A 16,779-nucleotide genomic window follows, 5' to 3' on the forward strand; every position below is an offset into this window, starting at 1 on the left:
ATGTTTGCATGATGTTCTGAATTTGCATGTGTTACTGTGTCCCAGTTACTGTGGGCTACTGTTTTTGTAGCTTGAATACTTGTTCATGAATATTCATGTTTGTTCTTCTGTATTTCTTTTAGTAAGATGACAGCTAAAATTGCGCCAGGAACATGGATGCTACTGAAAAACAAGGTTAGATTTGTAATTTGAACATATTTCAATCTCTCACTCTTAACTCAAATCTTTTTCATTTTATTACGGATGTGCCCCAGCAACTTGGCGGCGTGGACTGTGGAGTCTTCATGTTGATGGTAAGGCAATATAATTTTTTTCTAAAAATAAACTAATGCATTATTCCAATAATTGCTACCAGATTGGCATTGTTTTGTTTCTTCTGTCATTGTTATTTTTATCTTTCAAACTCATTTTGTTGCAGTATGCTCTATATGTTGTTTTGGGAGCCCCCTTTGACTTCACATCGGTAAGTTATTTGGAGCACAAATACTGTAATTGGATTGCATGCTATTTAGATATTTAAAAGATTTCTTTGTTTTTCTGTCTTTAAGCATGATTTTCCAAAAATCAGAAGATGGTGGGCACTGGTTCTCTTGGAGAATTTTGGAACTTTCCCAGAAAGGTATTTGTTTATTTCCCTACAATTTATGCCATATTGCACCCTATCCTATTGTGCATGTGCGTGTGTGTTACAGGACCGAAAACCTCCAGAGGACACTATTGGTACATGGGACTACATCTAACAGCAGTGAGGTATTTATCAGTGTAAATGTGAATTTTGTAATGTTTATAAAAAGTTTTAAATAATAGTAAAGTTGTACTCCTTGTTATTTTCTCACTAAGGAGCTTCCTATGATCAGAGACATGAAAGTGGCAGAACAGTGGATACATGCCAATCGAGACATGTTCAAGGGCGCTGTGGAAGAGCCACTTTTCCTCCAAATGGAAGAGGAAGACAGGGAAAAGGCTCTTCAAAACCTCTTCAACATGGGAGACAGAAACCCATTCACATTTTGTTTTTCATTGAGGAAAGACATGGAGATTTTTTTATTGGAGTGCCATGATAAAATGAATCTGAGAGTGAATTCTTCATTTGGAGAATGAAAGGGTTGGCTAATACTATCAAAATCAATTTTGTTTGCCATTATAACAATTTTTTTTTTTTGTAATTTTGTTAAAATGTTTGATAATGCTTTATAATGTTGAATTAGGTAACATTAGTTAATGCATTAGTTAAAATGAATTAACAATGAAAAACATTTGTTAAGCATTACTTCAGCTTATTTGTTGTTATTGTTAACTCATAAACTCAAATTCTAATGCATTTCTTTATATTAACAGCTTAAATGATTAATGTTTACTTACATATTCAATGATGTATTTGTTAATGGATTAGCATGCATGCGTCAAATATAATAATGCGTTAGGTAATACATTAGTTCACAATATCAAATAATGAATCACAACTGCAGTTCAGCATAACACATAACCATTGTTCATTTTAACCTACCCATACTAATTTATGCTAATTAGTTGATCTTCTTCAAAGGAGTTTAACCCAATAATAACTGATGTGTTACTAACACCTATAGGTTTATCACAAAGCAGCGATTATTGATTTTACTGGACCTCAAATTAGCAAACTGTTTAACACATCAGTTCATTTTGTGTTAGTGGTATGTCATGTTAATAAAGTCTTCAAATATAAGTAACAAATTATATAATGTATTATATTTTATATTTTCAAATTATATAATGTATCTTACTTTGCAATAAGGTTCCCATGATTAATTATGTTTGTACACAAAAATGACTAACCTACAAGTTGAAGCTGCTTTTTTTTTGTTTAACATCCCCAAACCATACCCATTAATTTCTATGTTTATTGTGTAGTGCTTGTGTAGTGAGTCATAGTTCATTATTTGTTATTGTGAATTAATGCATTATTCAACACTATATTTATTACTATATTTCTAAGTTTACATTATTTGTGTGTTTCATTAAGTGGTGTATTTAATCCATTAACAAATTCATTAGTGTATGCATAAGTAAACATTAACTAATTTAGCTGTTAATGTAAAGGGATGCATTAGAATATGTGCAAGTTAAGAGAAGTTATGTAATGTTGAAAAGTTATGCTAACCAAGTTATGTAATGCTGAACGAAATCATTGTTAAATGTTAATGTTAACATAAATAATGCACTATAAAAATTCATATGTGTTTAGTTAACATAAACAAATATCATTTAATGCTTAACAGATGTGTTGTTCATTATCATAACATCATAATTCATATTAACTATTACATTAACTAACGTTAACCAATCCAACCATATTGTAAAGGGTTGCATTTATTTGACTAGTATATGAGCCATGTTTACTTAAAATTTAAAAATACATTTTTTTTGACATAAAACTTCCACTGTGTGTCTGTATGTATATGTCACAAAGCAAACATGAATTACAATGATTCATCATGACTACAAATGTATATCAAGTAAAAAAAAAAAAAAGATCTGTCTTAAGTACTTCATGAATTGTAATAAGTACATATAAATATTATGATCAAACTTGGGAGAGCTCTTATTCCTTATATTGCAATAAAACTAATACATATTTTATAAATTATATATGGTTTGCTCTCATTTCTGGCATGGAAGTATTCTTTGTTTTAAGTATTTGTCACAAAACAATAATATCTCATTATAACCTAGTCAAGCATGTTATGGTTTATTCGATTAATCAATATGATTATCGATTAAAAAATTAATGACGTAGAGTAATAATTAATTAATTGTACATTTGCCTTTCTTTGTACAAATCATACTACCGTTCTCGGGACAGCGTATGCTATAAACCCCAATGGATAACCATATATGGTCTTTCCTGCCTAGATCGTGTGTGCTAGACTGTGTGTGCCTGAAACGTGTGTGGCTCTGCGGGTCTGCAGCTGGATATTATTGGTTTCCCCCAGTGAGCCTGCTCGCGCAGTTACTGTGCAAGGTCAGGGAGGACGAGGAACAGGTTGCTGGTTGCGCCCCTCTGGCTCAACCGGACCTGGATGTCAGAGCTCTCCCTCCTTGTGATGGCCCTCCCCTGGCAGTTCCCTTCGAGAGAGCACCTTCTCTCTCAGGGACAGGGCACCATCTGGCACCCTCGCCGATCTTTGGAGGTCCTTAGACACGAGGAAGACTTAGGTAACCTCCGATTGCGGTGGCTAATACCGTCACTCGGGCTAGAGCCCCCTCCCCGAGCACGCCTATGCCCTGACGTGGAGTCTATTCACTGAATGGTGCGTCTCTCGCAGAGAAGACCCCCGTAATTTGCCAGATCAGCGTTGTGCTTGCTTTACGCCGAGAGAAGCTGGAGAGCAGGCTGTCGCCCTCCACACTCAAGGTTACATGGCTGCCATCTCCGCTCTCATGACGCGGTGGCTGGCGGCACCGTGGGAACGCATAACCTCATCATCCGGTTCCTCAGGGGCGCTAGGCGAATTAATCCACCCCACCCCCTCTCATGCCCTCTTAGGATCTCGCCCTCGTTACACGAGCCGAATCAGATCCCTTCGATCCTCGACTCGGTATCTTTCTATCCCTGAAGACACCTCTGCTGGTCGCGTTGATATCGATTAGAGGGTCGGGGACCCGGAGGCATTTTTTCGGTCTGTAACTCGTGCCTGTAATTTGCTTGGCTTTCTCTCACGTCCTGAGACCCCGCCCACGATATGTGCCCAAGGTTCCTACCACTCTATTTTAATACCAGGTAGTGAGCCTGCAAGAGCTGCCCTCAGAAGAGGCAGACCCAGCCCTTTCTTTATTGTCCAGTTCGCGTCTTGCGTATTATCCGGACCGCACTCAGAGTTTAGATCATCTGAGCAGCTCTTCGTCTGTTATGGCGGTAGGCAGCAGGGAAGTGCAGTACCGAATTAAGTTTTCCCACTGGTTTGTGGATGCCATTCTCTCGCTTATCAGAGCCGAGGTGAGCCGCGTCCCCCGAGAGTGCGTGTGCACTCCACTCGGAGCTTCGCATCCTCTCGAGCGCGCGCACGCGGCGCCTCTCTAACAGACATCTGTAGAGCTGCATGCTGGGTGACACCCAACACATTTGCAAGGTTTTACAATCTGCGAGTGGAGCCGGTTTCCTCAAGGGTATTAGATAACCCCTTTTGTGATTGAGGAAACAATTCGGTAGGGTGTTGAGACACGCTTGCTGCGCCATTCTCCCTAACACGGAGGTACGAGCGCCTTTTTATCTGTCAGTAAAGTTCCCCGTCAGGTGAGCCCTGCAGATTCCTCCGTGGCACCCAGCACTGACTCAGCGGAGGAGTCACTTGCTGGCCCACTACGTTGTTGGTCTGCCCGCTGGTCAGCCCGCGTTTTGGGTAAAGGTGCCTGCTATGCGTGATCCCCACTAGGCGATCCCATATGCTTATTCCGCCACGGTTAAGTCCCCCCTCCCCCTGGGTGGACCCGTGTCTTCCCTCTCCGCTAACCACTTTTGTGCTATGTGTACTCCCCCTTTTTAGGGCTAGTCCATATGTAAATTCTGCCATCTATTCCCCCCTTGGGTAGCGGATGGCCTCCGTAGCGTCCTCCCTATCGGGATTGCACGCTTCCCAACGTACTGTCGTATTTTCCTAGAATTATCTAGATGCTCACGACTTCCCCAAAAATATATCTAAATCCGTAAGACTTCTGTTGAAGTAGGATAAATTAGGGCCAGGGACACGTTGGAGGACCGCACCTCCCATGATGGGGGTGCATCACGCTTGCTTGACTATCCCCTCATCGGGGGCGTTGGTAAGGTGCAGTCATTATGGCGCTTTCCATAGTCTTCCCATACGTGGATTTTCAATATCAAATCCACTTAATAGCACTGAAGTTCCCCAACCGAAGGGGAACGTTCGAGGTTACAGAAGTAACCCTTCGTTCCCCGAGGAGGGGAACGGAAGTGCTATACTCCGTAGCCATAATGACTGTCCCTTAGCTGTTTGAAAGTCTCTTCAGCTTAAAAGGATGGCGTTTGCTCGCTCCAGGTGTGCTTATATGCTGGGATAATTGGCAATGAAGCACACCTGTGCAAGCTTACGCTGCCAATTCATTGCATTCATTGGCCCGTTCAATACTCTTTCATACAAGCGGCTTCTGAACCGAATCCTTCCCATACGTGGATTTTCAATATCAAATCCACTTAATAGCACTTCCGTTCCACTCCTCGGGGAACGAAGGGTTACTTCTGTAACCTCAAACGTTTTCTTTTATTATTTCAGCAAATAGGGTTGTAACAAATTATTTGTTGTATTATTATATGTACGCATGCTTTCAGAACCTTTCTGAATGAATGAATGAAATACATGGTTTTCCACCAAGGCAACCCAGGGTGCTGAAATATAATTTGCTATACTGGCATTGGGCAGGGTTAAATTACCAAAACAAAGATATCGTTCCAGCATGGGAAAACACATCAGATAAACAAGTATGTTTCTTAAATATTTGCAAACATATTATGGTGTTTTTATGCTTTAGGAGAGTCAAAAACTGTTTTAAAAAAGTGTTTTTAGCTTCAAGGCACTGCATTATTAAATTTGATGTGATGGTGCTTATTATCAAGCATCAAAATCACTGGCTTATTCTTTGCCCACTCAGGGTTCAGTCTTTTTACAGTTTGATGATAAATATAACATTTCTGCACTACATTGGGCTACATTTATGAATTCATGTTTTGGTTGAAAATGTTGACTTGCTCTTATGTGTTTGTCATCAGGTTTAGACATTGTTCCATTCTGAAAGGCTTATCCTGGTGCTAAAAGCCCTTCAGAGGGTTTTACCCTTCATAAAGCATATAGTTGAAAAAAGCTAAGGACCCAAAATCCTCATTGAACAGAATATCTCCATTATGCAACACGAACAAAACATACTCAAAGAATATTAGGATTACCACTTCTACTCCTTTGGAATCCTTCATTCCAATTGTCCCTTTGAAAGGGATCATTTTGCTAACTTCGATTTGAAACTTTTAACATAGGACCCGTTTACACTGTCAGTTGTTGATGCCCAATTCCGATTTTTTGCCTATATTTGATATTTTTTGCCTGTCTGTTTACACGTTGTTTCAATTGTGACCCATGTCCTATACAATTTAAGATGTCATGCATGCATAAAGAATTCATGCGATTTCTAGCATTTGTTCCACGCTAGCAACGATAGAAGAAATTGTCTTGTTTTTAGCTCTGCAAAATATACTAAGTGTAGTATAAGCAGTGAATGGTTTCAGTCGAGATTTACCCCCCTGCAGTTTATGTAATGGTATAGCCCTGATGTGTGTGTGTGTAGTTTAAGATGTAGCCTTTGGCTGTGCGCACACTGGTGTTAGAGAGAATAACGTTGCTTTCTGTGTAGCCCGCAGTGCGTGTATTAATAGCGACAAAGAGCAAAAGTTACAACATGAAGTTCCCCCAACTTTAAAATGATTTTGAGGCCGTGAAAGGGGCGTCAGCGCAGCTTGCACCTACAGTTTATATATGGTGTCAATCATTTAAAGGAATTTGTGGGAATGAGAGAGATCTCATGTCTGGTGGGAGCAAATTGTGGCTACTGTCTTCTTTCCTCCTCCATGTTTCCTCTGTTGTTGTTGCTCACCACGTTGGCGTCTCGACACATGCTCTTTCTTCTATGTCATAAAACCGCGGAGAAGCACTACATTGTCACCAGTTTAACAACATATAAAACAAAATGCCTCAATAAATCCGATCTGCCTGTTTACATGAGTCACATTGTCACATATGCGATTTATATCTGATTTATTTCCACATAATAAGGAGGCCTGAAACCGATCTCTGAATATCCGAATGCATGCGTTTTTTCATGCTTACACAGCTATAGAACAGATCCGATCTGTATCACATATGAGCAAAAAGTCGGAATTGGGTCACATTTAACTGGCAGTGTAAACAGGGCCATAGTGATGATGATAGTTATGTTTGCAATACAGTAATAAGTCATTTAGCATACGCTTTTGTCCAGAGCAACTTACAATTGAGGAGGCATTCATTAATTCAACAAAGAAGCAATACAAGTGCAAATTATAACAATGAACTGTGCTCAAAGAATTTCAAGCTGGAGTAAGGGACACCCCTGACATCCGATTGGCCACCCTGGATGCCACCCCAAAATTAAATTTGCTGCAGACAGTTCCTGGTGCTGATTGACATCACATTTGTCTAAAGAAGTTTTTGAATTTTGCCGGCAACGCTCAAGCTATTTTCAAAACAGTAAGCATAGTTTCAAGTAAGAGGAATAATAATACATCATACTGTAATATTTGAAATACGTTTATAGTCCATTATAATGTTTGCTATAGAATGTTTATTATCCGCTGTGTAAGTTAGCGAGGCACCAACGACATCAGTTAACTTAAGATTAAAGAGATCAAATCGCTGACGTTCTTTTTGAGCTGGGCTGATCATCTTCTTATGATCTGATCAGCCCATAAAACATTTTTGTATTTTGTATTATATGTTAGTAATGACATAGATTTGGGTTTTCTAAACACGTTTATTGTGTTTTTGTGTGTGTGTGTGCATCTTTGTATTTGGGCACAGTGTGTGTGTGTGTGTGTGTGTGTGTGTGTGTGTGTGTGTGTGTGTGTAACGAGAAGACTGACACGGAGGGATCCATTATGCAGTATTTATTAGTCACACTTTCACTCAAACATACAATACGCACAAAGGTGCGAACACACAACAACAATAGCAATAAGGGTCTTAAGGCTGGCGGCTGACAGACACAGAGTAATTTACCAGGCGTGGGTCAGAGGCAGGCGGCGTGATTCAGAGTCCGTGTATCAGGCTTGGGTCAAGGGCAGGCAGCGAGTACCAGAGTCCGTGTATCAGGCTTGGGTCGTGGGCAGTCAGAAGGCAAAGCAGAGTCAGAAACGGGCTGGAGTAATTCACAGGAGATCAGGCAGGATATAACGCTCAGTAATGCTGGCTGGGGCTGAACAAGACTTCGCACTGACTGAAGGTTTGAGTGCTGCTTATAAAGGGTACGTGGGTCGTTAACTGGATTCAATTCAGGTGTGTGCACAATCAGTCTAGGTCAGGGGTTTTCAAAGTGTGAGGCGAGCCTCCCCTGGGGGGCGCCAGAGCATGTCAGGGGAGGCGCGGGAAAAAATCTAATATAATAAAAATATAATTATTAAGTTTAATTACTATATGTATTTTTATTATATTTAAACGTTTTAATTAAACAAAGCAAAAAAAATAAAAAATACGTCAAATATAAGAAAACCTTTTTTACCCAGAAGGCCATAGCTGTGAATTCGCTTCTGTTTGGCAAGCCCGCCAATACAGGTATATGCCTGCTAATACAATGGGTCGGTTTCTGAGACCCACCCCGATTCAAAGCTGTAATGAAGTTCACGGCCCTTTGGCCGCCGGGAAGGAGGCGGAGAACCGAAGCAGTTTTAAAGTGATTTATTAATGACAGTGACGGCAGCTCCGTCTAAACCAAAACAAATGGACGGCAGATCCTCACGGAGACTGCCGTCAAACTGAAAGCAAAAGTAAAATATGTCCGGGTCCGGTCCTCCCTCGGCTTCCTCTGCCCTTGTTCCTTCTTTTATGATCCAGAGCTCCTTCCGTGGGATCTGAGGCAGGTGCGCACAGTAGGTGTATCCACTTATGCGGTGGCCTCACTCCGTTGCCACGGCGCTCGGCCACGCCCCCTCGCCACAAAAGCATTCAAGTTCAGGGCTTAAACCCAAAAGACAACGATATGATGATCAGTATTTGAGTTTATGATTTACGTGGACAGGACCAGCTGATGAACCACGACCTTTATGTGTGGTTTGTCAAAATATTTTGGCTAATGACAGCATGAGACCCACTAAACTTCCACTGTTTTGACTGGGATGGACAGTTCTTGGAACTGTTCTATTCATATTAACCAACATCCTAGTTTTAAAAATGTTAAATTAAAATACTTGTTATTACTCTGTAAATAATTGCTCTTTCATGCAAATGATGATAAAAGTGAGTTAACAGTCTGACATCTGTCTGTGTCTTTATATATATATATATATATATATATATATATATATATATATATATATATATATATATATTTGAAAAACCCTGGTCTAGGTGGATGATGTAATGCTTAGAAGTCCGAAGATGGTGGCCTTTGCTGGCCAGCGAGGGGAATGACTGGGACCGAGTCGGTGATATTTGTCTATCTATTTGGAACGGACCCACGTACCTGGGGCTAAGTTTTCTGCAAGGTAGCTTTAAGCGCAGGTCTCGAGCGGATAGCCACACCCACTGTCCTGGGGAATACGTGGGACCAGGACGACGGTGACGATCGGCTTGTTCCTTGAACCTTCTAATGGCGTGTGATAGATGGGTGTGAGCTGCGTTCAATACCTCCTCACACTTCCTGAACCAAGTGTCGACTGCTGGGAGTTCTGTGGTCTCACCTGACCAGGGGAATAGAGGAGGTTGAAAACCAAGTACGCATTGGAAGGGAGTCAGACCTGTTGATGACTTTCTCAGGGAGTTCTGTGCATATTCAGCCCACTAGAGATTTATTCCAATCTGCTTGGTTGGAGTGACAGTAGGTTCGTAGAAAGCGACCGATCTCTTGATTGAGACGTTCTGTCTGTCCGTTGGGCTGTGAATGGTAACCTGAAGTCAGACTAATGTTCACCTGGAGGTTTCTGAAGAAGGCAGACCATAATCGGGAGGTGAACTGGGAACCTCGGTCTGAGACGATGTCTTCAGGAAGACCATAATAACGGAATACATATTCGCACAGCATTTCTGCTGTTTCTAGGGCTGTAGGCAGTTTGGGTATGGTGATGAGTCGACAGGCCTTAGAGAATCGATCCACAACAGTGAGGATGGTGGTGTTTCCTTGGGACTGAGGTAAGTCAGTGATAAAATCTATGGCTATATGTGACCAGGGACGACGTGGGACCTCTAAGGGTTGGAGCAGGCCAGCTGGACGGTGACGGGAATGTTTGGCCATTTGACAGGGGGAGCATTTGTTAATAAAGTTGATTACGTCCTTGTTAATAGACGGCCACCAATAGCGGGATTGGATTAGTTGAGCTGTTGCAGTGCTGCCTGGGTGACCGGAACTGGGATGATTGTGAACTTCAGCTATCAGCTTCTCATGGAGCAACGGGGAAACAAAGATTTTGTTTTCGGGACATAACTGCGGAGTGGGGTTTTGTTCAGAGGCTTGTATAATTTCATTCTCAATGTCCCATTGAATGTGAGGTATGATTAAGGGATTCTTCAAAATGGGTTCAACATCCTCAGCCAAAGTCTCTTCGTCCGAGAGACGAGAGAGAGCGTCCGCCTTGACTTTCTTTGAACCTGGGATGTATGTGACTTGGAAGTCAAAACGGGTAAAGAATAGAGCCCATCTTGCTTGTCTGGGGTTTAGTCGCTTACAGGATCGGATGTACTCAAGGTTCTTGTAATCAGTAATGACGGTAAACGGGTGTTTGGCGCCCTCAAGCCAGTGTCTCCATTCTTCCATATTTCTGGGACAAAATGGCTCCAATACCAGTGTCAGATGTGTCAATTTCAACCACAAAAGGTTGATTGGGGTCAGGATGACACAGGATGGGTGCACTGGAGAAACGGGATTTGAGCTGGTTGAATGCTCTAATGGCGTCTGGACTCCACTTTACGCGAGCGTTATTGGCCTTGACCATGGCTGTAAGGGGAGCAGCTACTGAGCTGAAGTTCCTAATGAACCGTCGGTAGAAGTTGGCAAACCCCAGGAAACGTTGTAGCTGTCGAATTGTCTCAGTTTGTGGCCATTGTGTGACGGAGTCGACCTTCTGCTGGTCCATGGCGACTCCCTCGGGACTGATTATATAGCCCAGGAATGATATGCAGGTCTGATGGAACTCACATTTAGAAATCTTGGCGTACAACTGGTTGTGAATGAGGCGTCTTAGCACCGCTCTGACGTGCTGGATATGTTCAGGTAAGGAATTGGAGTAAACAAGGATGTCGTCGATGAACACTATTACCCACTGGTTGAGCATATCTCTGAATATCTCAACAGCCTGGAACACGGAAGGACTGTTAGCTAGGCCGAAGGGCATAACGAGGTACTCATAGTGGCCAATAATGGTTGAGAACCCGGTTTTCCACTCGTCTCCCTGTCGGATACGGATGAGGTTGTAAGCACTACGGAGATCCAATTTGGTGATGTACTGGGCTGACCGGAGCTGTTCAAGGGCTGCTGGAACTAGTGGTAAGGGGTAACGATACTTGACAGTAATTTCGTTCAATCCTCTGTAATCGATGCAGGGGCGTAAACTGCCGTCCTTCTTTTTGACGAAGAAGAACCCGGCTAAAGCAGATGATGTGGATGGTCTTATGAAGCCCTTTTCCAGTTCCTCAGAGATATACGTGTTCATGGCGTCAGTCTCTGGTTGAGAGAGAGGGAAAATCCGACCACGAGGGGGCGTGGTACCTGGCAGTAGTTCTATGGCACAATCATAGTCACGATGAGGAGGGAGCTTAGTGGCTTTCTGCTTGTTCAGGGTCTTCAGTACTGGTTATCATGTTAATCTGGACAGGGGAAACAGAGTGCAGACACTGGGTAAAGCACTTATTGCTCCATTTAATGATCTCACTAGATTCCCAGGAAACGTGAGGGTCGTGAAGTTGTAACCAGGGTAACCCGAGGATAACGGTGTGTCGAGGAGAGTCTATCGCTAGAAGGGAGATTTCTTCTACGTGGAGAGAGCCTGTTTGAAGAGATATTGGCAGAGTTCGGAATTTTATGTGTCCTTCCCCCAGAGGGCACCCGTCTATAGCAGTGATGGCTAGGGAGGAATCACAGGAGGTTAGAGGAATGGAGTGAGTCGAAGCAAACGTGTAGTCAATAAAGTTGCCAGCGGCTCCTGAATCGGCCATGGCCAAAGTCGAGATCTCAATTTCCTCATATTTTAAACAGAAAGGAACACTCATAATGTCGTTAGTAGTCGTGAACACGGTGGTAGCACTCACCGGAAGAGCCTTAGGTGGAGGTTTGTTGGGACATAAGACCTTCGTATGACCTGAAAGTCCGCAATAGAGGCATAAGTGATTTCTCCTCCTTCGTTCACGTTCTTCGGGAGTTAGACGGGTTCTGCCCAGTTGCATTGGTTCAGTGGGAAGTTCAGGAGATACAGGACTGGAAGTGATAGAGCACAAAGGGTTACGGGTGCGGAACAAAGTGTCTAACCTGATGGAAAGTTCGATCAGCTGGTCCAGTGTCTTCCCCTCATCTCGACATGCCATCTCTTTTTGCAGTTTCGGTCTCAGAGCTTTTCTGTAGAGTGTAGTAAGCGGATCATCAGCCCAGCCTGTTTGCGCTGCCAGTGTGTGGAAATGCAGCGCGAATTCAGCTGCGGGTCGATCTCCCTGTTGCACACACAAAAGCTCCTCACCAGCATTAGGACCTCCCTCAGGATGATCGAACACAGTGCAAAAACATTTGAGAAAGTCATTAAATGAGGGAAATATCGGGGTGCTGTCTGGCCAAACTGCAGTAGCCCAGTCTAATGCTTTTCCTGTGAGCAGTGAACATACAAAAGCAATTTTCCCGTTCTCATCCTTAAACAGATGGGGCTGTTGGGCGATAAACAGTTTGCACTGCAGTAGAAAGCCTTTACATTTAGCTGGGTTACCTGAAAACTTGTCGGGATTGCCAAACGAACTCCGGAGACAGTCTGGGTCTGTGTCACAAAGGGTTGACTCGTAGAGTAGTTGGCGGTGAGTTGCGCTGTGGGAGCAGCTTACAGGTTTTGCAGTGATTTCACCAGTTCATCTGTCAACTGGGTTAAATGCGTTAACTGTTGCTGATGTGTGGTCAGTACCTGAGCTTGAGCTGTGACTTCGTGAGACAAAACCTGTATGGCTGCGGGATCCATGTTGGGCGAAGTCTTCTGTAACGAGGAGACTGACACGGAGGGATCCATTATGCAGTATTTATTAGTCACACTTTCACTCAAACATACAATACGCACAAAGGTGCGAACACACAACAACAATAGCAACAAGGGTCTTAAGGCTGGTGGCTGACAGACACAGAGTGATTTACCAGGCGTGGGTCAGAGGCAGGCGGCATGATTCAGAGTCCGTGTATCAGGCTTGGGTCAAGGGCAAGCAGCGAGTATCAGAGTCCGTGTATCAGGCTTGGGTCGTGGGCAGGCAGAAGGCAAAGCAGAGTCAGAAACGGGCTGGAGTAATTCACAGGAGATCAGGCAGGATATAACGCTCAGTAATGCTGGCCGGGGCTGAACAAGACTTCGCACTGACTGAAGGTTTGAGTGCTGCTTATAAAGGGTACGTGGGTCGTTAACTGGATTCAATTCAGGTGTGTGCACAATCAGTCTAGTTGGATAATGTAATGCTTAGAAGTCCGGAGATGGCGGCCTCTGCTGGCCAGCGAGGGGAATGACTGGGACCGAGTCGGTGACAGTGTGTGTGTGTGTGTGTGTGTGGACCCCCTGAAAAAGCTATGGCCACCCCATGTGAAAAACTGCACCTCCGCCACTGAGATACGAGTGGGTTTACAGGCGGTTTGTCAGGCCCACTCACCTATGTAAAGCACACATCACAAATGGTATGGGATATGGAGTGCACTGTTAAGCCTTACTGTAGACAATGCAGTAAATAACTGTAAAATAACCAGTACTTTGCTGTATTAAAAGGAAACAGTATTTCACTCTAAAACAAGCAGGATTTGTATGTAATTGTGTAGTGCAGATATAAATTACAGTAATTTACTTTAGGTACTAATACAGGTAGTAGCTGTGACAATAAATGGTAAATTACTGTTCAACAATTACTGTCCCATCTGCTCTGATGCTTTATGTTGCTATTTATGAAGAAGTGCATTAATTCTAAGGCAGAAAACAATGATTTAGGCATTGACACACACATACACAGGATGTATGTCTTATTCTAAATACAAAATTGTTAGACAAAGTTTTCAGAAAACGTTGGCTCTTTAAGAGAGCCACTTTAAGGTCAAATTAAAGCTTAGTCACAGTTAAATGTGTTCAAATGTTTTGAGGGTTTCTAAAATAAGTCTGTGTTTTAAGTTGTTATCTTGAACTGTGTGCTTGAAAGCTACATTGTTACCTAGTTAACCTCTCATCATATAACTTTTTACATTACTTTCGTTTAAGTACATTTATAAATTGGATATATTCTATTTCCATAATGTACGGATGCTAAGAGTGTAATGTGTCTTTCTGCTGACTAAGCAGATCTTAAACACATAAAACCATTCAATTCCAATCTCCTCAGTTAGGTAACGTACACTGGAATCATCACAGGGAATCACAAAAAGCTCAAACATACAGCCACCCACACGCAAACCTCCACTGTCAGGTTCCAGGTTGTTGCTAAATATTTTTCAGAGTCTTGTTTCAACCTCTGAATACTTTTGCTTGTTTCTTTTAATAATTACTTAAAATGTTTTAATGAGAATTGATGCGTGTGCCTGTGTTGATTTATTTTTTTGACAAACATGTTTCTTACCATATCTAGAGTATGTGTGTGTATTTTAATATGCTTACTTTTTTTTTTTAATCATTTGAAACTTAAAACTTACTGTGTTTTTTGCTGTTCAGTTTTTGCATGCATTGTCTGCATTGAGGGGAGAGCAACACATTGCATTGAGGAGTAGCTGAATTTTACTGCAGCAGTTTTTTTTTTTTTTTTAGTTTGTTAAATAATTAATTATTTTTGGATACAAGATTGCTTTGAAAATATACTATATACGATAGTTGTCAAACTCAGTTCCTGGAGGGCTGCAGCCAGGAGAGTTTAGTCTCCACCCTACTTCAAAATTACCTGTAGATTTCTAGAAAGCCTCAATTAGTTTGATCAGGTGTTTAATTCGAGCTAAAACTAAAAGCTGCCGTTGACACTAGACTTTTCTCACTGTGCAGTAACTGTTACAATATTTAACCGTGCAGACTTATCACTCTCAGTAATATGTCAGATGAAATCTAAATGTTGACACCTTTGCTATATACACTGCATGTGTTGTTTATTAATTGAACCTTTTTGTTAGAATTGTATTCATATCTGCTGATTTGTTTAATTTTGTTATGCATTTTCTGTTTTATACTTGTTTGCTGCCAAAACAATAAAATACATTTGTCTGGCGAATTTATATTCTTTCTATTTCTTCAATCGCTGCAGTGTTTTCCATACATGTCTCCATAGTGGAAGTTTCCACATAGCATTAAAGTTCCCCTCTCGCTGGGGAACGAAATGGTTACCATGTAACCCTCATTCCCCGAGGAGAGGGAACGGAAATGCTATGTACCTTCGCCACAGCGATTGCCCCTCAGCCGTTAGCTATAAAAGCCTCTTTAGCTAGAAAAGGTGACTCAGTGATGCGCAGCTGGCATCTTTATTCAACATTGATTGTCATGGCTGTCAGCTGTGCATGCTAATGCCACCAACTCATAAGCATTTCATTGGCCTGTTTTTTTACTCTTCTGATGAAATCCCCATATTGGAAGGTTCCACATAGCATTTTTGTCCCTTTAGGGAATGAAGGTTACATAGTAACCGTTTCGGTACTGCTATTGCTATATTACAGTATTGAACTGGCAACACTGTTGTCAATTAGTCACTGTACCCAAACCTCCACAGTGACTAACTGGCAACTTTGTTGCCAGTATTCCACTGTAAAACACCCGGTGAGGTCTAACAGTGCAATGCAAGTGTTGGATAACGTGTCAGAGAGATGAATGAATGTATTTTCTACATTTGGTCTGTCAAGCCCACTCACCTGTGTGAAACATAAATTGCTTAATGGTTTGAGATTTTTGTGTGGTCAGGTGGAAAGGGTCATAGTTTTTTTTTTCCACAGTAGTTACGGTGACAACAAAAGAGATTGGTTTTTAGTTGTCTTTCAATGAAAGATATATATTTTTAATATATCTGTTTTTTGCCATAACCAACAGGATAGAAAACAGCGGCTTGCATTATTATTTTTTTCTTTGTTTGTCAAATTTTAAATACATTTAAATAGTTTTCCTGTTGTTATTTGCAGTTTGGTTGATAGGTACACAAAGGCTGAGTAAAACAACAGGTAAACAGTTAATTTAGAATTTTGTTAAAATGCTGATGAAGACAAACCAAGGGAGAGGACACTTTGAAGTGTTAATTAAGAAATAATTGATAATAATGTTTGTTTTACCATTTTAAACAATCTTAAATTATCATGAAGTCTTTTTAAAAGTTGACTTAGGCCTTTGCCCTAAAGAGTACTAGACAATCTCTACATATCAGGGAGGATTCCATGTGATTTCTTTTTTAAATCATTGTCATCACACATCACAGTAAATATTAAATGTTTACAACAGAAGTTTATGCCTAATCATTCAGGTGTGTCGATCATTATTATGGATACATAAACAGAAACCATTGCACTGTGTGCATTATCGACAAAATATTTTTACCAGCATTCCACCACCACACATTATCCTGAAAAGTCTTTTCAGAAGTACACTAATAGAGGGTTTGAATTCCTAGCTTAAGTTGAGCCCTTCTCCTTTGAAGACAGGAGGGGAGACTCCTTTGAGGACAGTTTAATTACCATTATCTGTTCATGACTAAATGAGCAGGCAAATTCAAGTAAATAATGTCTGTAAACCTTACTGTAAAGTGTACAATACCACCAAGAGTGAGAAATACTGAATGTTATAGTAAAACCTTGCTGTAAAATTAAAAGCATATTCCACAG

General features: G+C 41.5%; 1 pseudogene across 1 annotated transcript in view; it reads left to right on the forward strand.

Annotated features, from left to right (window-relative positions):
* The window catches only part of LOC110438276 (uncharacterized), an 8,609-nt pseudogene extending 5,983 nt beyond the window's left edge, over positions 1 to 2,626 (forward strand). Inside the window, 5 exon segments of the transcript NR_203067.1 lie at positions 123 to 293; positions 419 to 463; positions 549 to 619; positions 693 to 750; positions 841 to 2,626. The product of NR_203067.1 is annotated as an uncharacterized LOC110438276 (transcript).
* The last annotated feature ends 14,153 nt before the right edge of the window (positions 2,627 to 16,779 follow it).

The sequence above is a fragment of the Danio rerio genome, chromosome 22 (assembly GCF_052040795.2).
Source record: "Danio rerio strain M-AB ecotype USA chromosome 22, GRCz13ab, whole genome shotgun sequence".
Taxonomy (NCBI): domain Eukaryota; kingdom Metazoa; phylum Chordata; class Actinopteri; order Cypriniformes; family Danionidae; genus Danio; species Danio rerio.